This window comes from Terrapene carolina, unplaced genomic scaffold (assembly GCF_002925995.2).
Source record: "Terrapene carolina triunguis isolate 2854851 unplaced genomic scaffold, T_m_triunguis-2.0 Scaffold31851, whole genome shotgun sequence".
NCBI lineage: Eukaryota > Metazoa > Chordata > Testudines > Emydidae > Terrapene > Terrapene triunguis.
Genome location: NW_020696202.1, coordinates 2289 through 7359, shown reverse-complemented (window position 1 = coordinate 7359; position 5071 = coordinate 2289). Strand labels below are relative to the sequence as shown.

Below are 5071 nucleotides of genomic sequence, written 5' to 3'. Positions count from 1 at the left end.
TACCCACAGTGCAACGCTCCGGAAGTCGACGCTAGCCTCAGTACTGTGGACGCGGTCCGCCGACTTAATGCATTTAGAGCATTTTATGTGGGGACACACACAATCGACTGTATAAAACCGATTTCTATAAATTCGACCTAATTTCGTAGTGTAGACATACCCTAACAGACATATTGGAGCATAAGCTTTTGTGGGTGAATACGAAGTGGGTATTCACCCACGAAAGCTTATGCTCCAATATGTCTGTTAGTCTATAAGATGCCAAAGGACTCTTTGTCACTTTTTACAGATCCAGACTAACACGGCTACCACTCTGATACTATTGTAGTTGTTTCTTACTAACTACTGTTTTTAGTTATACCCTCTTTTTGTAATTCCCTTGTTACTTCAGTGCATCTAATCAATAATAGGATGTTTTAATAATAAAGTGTGCAAAATTCCACCACTATAGAGAAATTGTAATGCATTTATATTTTCATACATTACTTTTTAAAGTTTAATGCAAGTGTCAAAATCTAATTACTGAAACCTGCAGGAAGCAAAACCCTTTTTTAATGTGGTCGCTCAGCTGGTCTTTCAGTGTGGGTTTTTTTTTATGGGAAGCAGCTAAATATAGGAAATATAGCTTACAACACTATATACTTACCAATTGTTTTACTGCTGTAGGATTTAATGTGTGAAGATCAGGTGGGCCATCAAGTATTTAAGAAAAAGTAAGCTGACCAGAAAACTCAGACAGATTCATATCATGCAGTTAATCTGTTTTTTGCTTCATTTAAAATGCTATGGAATACCAACTTGATACTGCCATGTCAATGCATTTCTGTGCATTTTTAATGAGACAAACATCCTGTAACAAATAAGCAAGCAGTTATGCATATTATTTCTGTATTGACTTTGTTGCTGAATGGGAGTGCAGGTGGAGGGAAACATGGGGAGGGTGCAGGGACACACAGGGACAGATGTGCCTGATTAAATGGAAAAGGCTAGGGGTCTGCATGGGGGTGAGGTTCTCTAACTCCCTAACAATCTCTCCCTGCTCCAAAAAACCCTGTTCCATAGTTCTCCCTCTCACACCCAACAACTGTCCAAGTTCACACCCAGACCCCTTCCCAGCAATTACTTCCCTCTCTTTCAGCTGCTCCGTTACCCCTACTCCCCCCAAGCCCTTGCACTGCTTCTGAGATGTGCAGGAAATATACTTCTGTATTGTTGTTTAAATGAATTATTACTCTAAGTTCTGTATTAATATGCCTAGTATTTAATCTATTTGTCAAATATTTCCTGAATCATTTTGTTCTCTGTATTGCTACAGACATACTTGCTGGCAGGGATTTTGAAATAATTACCAAAATAATTGGAACTGGCATAATTATTTTGTGTTTATTTTGACAAAATATGCAGAATTTTAAAATATTGGGTGCAGAATTTTTAAATTTTTTGGTACAGAATCCCCCCAGGAGTATTCCATGGAATCCTATACTCATTCACTCACCTGGCAGGGGAGAGACTATGATTACAAGGTGGTTTTCCCAGGGTGAGGCTTATCCATTGTACTACAAGTGTGGTGACCCCTGCCATATCCCCACTTGCAGGAAACCTGACTGCATAAGTTGTGGTGGTGGTTGGGGGAATTGTGTCTAGACTTTCCCCAAAGGGCGGGGGTTGAGGAACCCAACAACCACCAGCTGCCTCTGACTCCCTCTTTAAGCCCTCTTCCCTCTCTGTGCAGGATCTTAAGTTTCCCCAAAGAAAAAAATCCAATAGGTCTTCCCCTCTACCCCCTCCCGCCAGGTTTCTTAGCACACTCCTCTTCTTTCTCCAACACTGATTTTTCTGCTAGCTCTCTTCCTTCAATCTCTCCTTCTGCTCCCATGACCTATAGTATTACAAACACTGAAGTGTTTAAATGTCAGGTCCCCAAAATTGTGAATGGACCTGGGTTTTTTATTGGCCTTTTAGTTTCTGAGAGATTAGGGTACATGTGGTGACTCAGGGAAAGTATGTACAACTTATGAATTCTGTCTGACATTATACTACTATGAAAATTGCTGTATCAGTAATACCTCTTATGTGTACCTACTATGAGCTGACAGGGTTGTCAGATCTCTGCCAGAACAGGGACAATAATGGGTCATGACAACTTGACAACTCTAACCACAATGGTTATGCTAAGGAGGGTGTGAGAGTTGGGACACCAGTTCTCTCCCACTTCCCTCAACAGGGGATGGGGTTTGGAGCAGTGGAAAGTTACCAAGCAGGCCAAAGCGACAAGTGATTAAGAAGGTTATAAAAAGGACTGGGGGGGAGGGCTTAGGGGTGGGGGTGAGGGGGAGAGAGAGAGGAGCCATGCAGACAGGAGGGGAAGGGGATTGACAGCCACCGTAATGGAAGGCAAGCTGAGGAGAGACGGCTCCATGTTTCAGGACACAGACCATACACTGGAGCGGACTTGTGGCTTAACCAAGGACTCTGACCCCAGTCCCAAGAATGCTGAGGAGCAGTGAGGAAACTGAGGCAGGAAAATGAGTGGTTTATTATTTTGTATAGGTCTGTGTATTTCTCATGCTATTAAAGAGAAATGTTGTATGCAAGTCCTGTGCAACATTTATGTGGGTTATGTGCTACACCTTATGTGGGCCCTTGAAGAGGTAAACCAGAGAGCTCACACCTTCAGCTGAAGCTCTGAGACGGGGGTGTTGATGCTAAGTGGGGAGTCTGAGGAGTTAGCACTGGTTCCAAGGATTTGGCAGAGGGACTGCATGGGCTAAGATCTCAGGCTGGGATGCTAGGCAGAGGATCTGCACTCTGAGAGCATGCCTAGGGCCCCCAAGCTGGGATCAGTGCCTGGGCTCTGTTCAAACTCCAGAGGCTGGATTCCTTCACAACAGTCTGGTGAATGGCCAAGAGACGGTGCTTGAGTGGACTTGTGACAGAACACTCAGGTCATGTTTTCAAGCATGTGTCTCAACTATGAGGTCTAGAAACAGTGTTCTTTTTAATGAAAGCTGAGATTCCCATCATCACATGCCTCCAGGAGCTTGGTGTTTAAGAAACACCAGATATCATACAGGATGGCAACACTGACTTTTTATGCTCCTGCCCACGCTTGTTTTCTCTTTCATCAGGATTACAGTAACTCCTCACTTAATGCTGTAGTTATGTTCCTGAAAAATGTGACTTTATGTGAAATGATGTTAAGCGAATCCAATTTCCCCATAAGAATTAATGTAAATGTGGGGGGTGTTAAGTTCCAGGGAAATGTTTTTTGCCAGTCAAAAGACATTATATACATATACAGTATAAGTTTTAAACAATTTTAAACAAACAGTTTAATATTGTACACAGCAATGAATGATTGTGAAGCTTGGTTGAGATGGTGGAGTAAGAGGGGGGAATAGTTCCCAGGGAATGCCTTGCTGCTGAATGATGAACTAGCACTTGGCTGAGCCCTCAAGGGTTAATATGCTGTTGTTAATGTAGCCTCACACTCTACAAGGCAGCATGGACTGAGGCAGGAGGGAGGAAACACAATAGATGCAGAGCAGTAGCTGCAAACACTTCCCTGAAAAAACTGAACATGATGATGAGCCCACGCTATGCAGCTGGAGCGCACCACTTCCTCCTCCTGACAGCACATGCACGGCTGCACAGGTGCTGACTTTCCAAAGTGCTGGGGGGTGCATGCATGAGTGAGAGAGAGAGATGTGCATTGCCCCTTTAAGTACGCTGAACCCACTTCAAGTATGTTGCCCTTTTAAACAGATCAGCCTGTTCAGACAGGAAGCAACAGCTTCCCCCAAGCTCCCTCCTTTCTGTCCTTGAACCCTGTCCCCCTCCCTCTGCTTTGTGAAGAGGGGGTATGGAGTGGGAGGCAGGAGCAGGGGGACATCCTGATATCAGAACCCCTCTCCCCCCCTCCTGCAGGAAGCTCCAGGGAGCAGCTCCAAGGCAGAGGGCAGGGCAGGAGCAGCACGGCAGTGGGGGAAGGGACAGCTGAACTGCTGCTGGGCAGCTGCCGAGCCATATACCTTACAGGGAATTTAGGGGAGCTGATGGGGGGACTGCTGCCCCTCTTCCCCCCCCCCCGTTCTAATCCCCACAAGGAGGGGCTGCTCTTCCAGAGAATCCTGCAAGCGGTGGACAAAGCAGGCAGCTGCCAAACTACATTATAAGGAAGCATTGCACAACTTTAAACTAGCTTGTTCCCTAACTGATCAGCAACGAAATTACGTTAACCGGGACAACATTAAGTGAGGAGTTACTGTACATCCTAACTAGTAAAAACACAAGACTGTTTTGATTTCTCTTATTTTTGGGTAAAAAGCAGACTGGGGAAAAGCCAGCCTACCAACCCAGCCTCGACATGATCCCAGGCATTCTTGTGGCTTTCAGACTGTAAATGCTCTAAAGCAGGTACTGTTTTTCTTCTGTGTTTGTACAGTGTCCAGCACAATGGGATTCCAATCCTGATTTGGGTATTTGAGCTATATCCATAATAGAAATAATTGTGAAATTAGAGATAAAAATTGTCAGTCTTGTAATTATTTCCTTCATTGCTAGACTCAAATGATCTTTGTAATTTACTAGAGACAGGGTTGTAAGTCCTCTGGCAACAGTGCGAGTGGAAATGAACAGTGATGGTTTATCACACAGTGGTGTTGTGTTTGAGTAGAAATCTGACATTGATTGTACCGTTTCTATTTAATTTTGTTCTGGGTTGCCATGGGCATAGTATTAAGCCACAAGATAACACAACAATCTTTTGCATTTTGGTTGCTAATTTGAATTTGGCCCAGTTCTGTAGCAATTCAAAGTACATGAATATTGAAGTATCTAAGCAAGACTTTCGTGAAATGGGTTGAAAGCCTTTCAGTGCAGTGTAAGTGGACAGTTCCTTACAGCACATAAAACGCCATCACAATTAGCTCGCGTTAACAGTCTCTCACTGGAGAAGCAAAAAACTGCATGGGCAAAGAGACCCATCTACCCTCTCGGGGTTGTGAATGGAGGCACAATGAGAGGGCTAGCATGGCATTGCTATTCTAAGCCTGATTCATAGTGGCGTCAG

The 5071-nt window shown here is 44.1% G+C and overlaps 1 non-coding gene across 1 annotated transcript; it reads left to right on the top strand.

Moving 5' to 3' along the window:
- The first annotated feature begins 1487 nt into the window (after positions 1–1487).
- Positions 1488–1655, top strand: LOC112106782. Its single transcript, XR_002908127.1, has one exon. It is a non-coding gene; the product is annotated as a U1 spliceosomal RNA (small nuclear RNA).
- The last annotated feature ends 3416 nt before the right edge of the window (positions 1656–5071 follow it).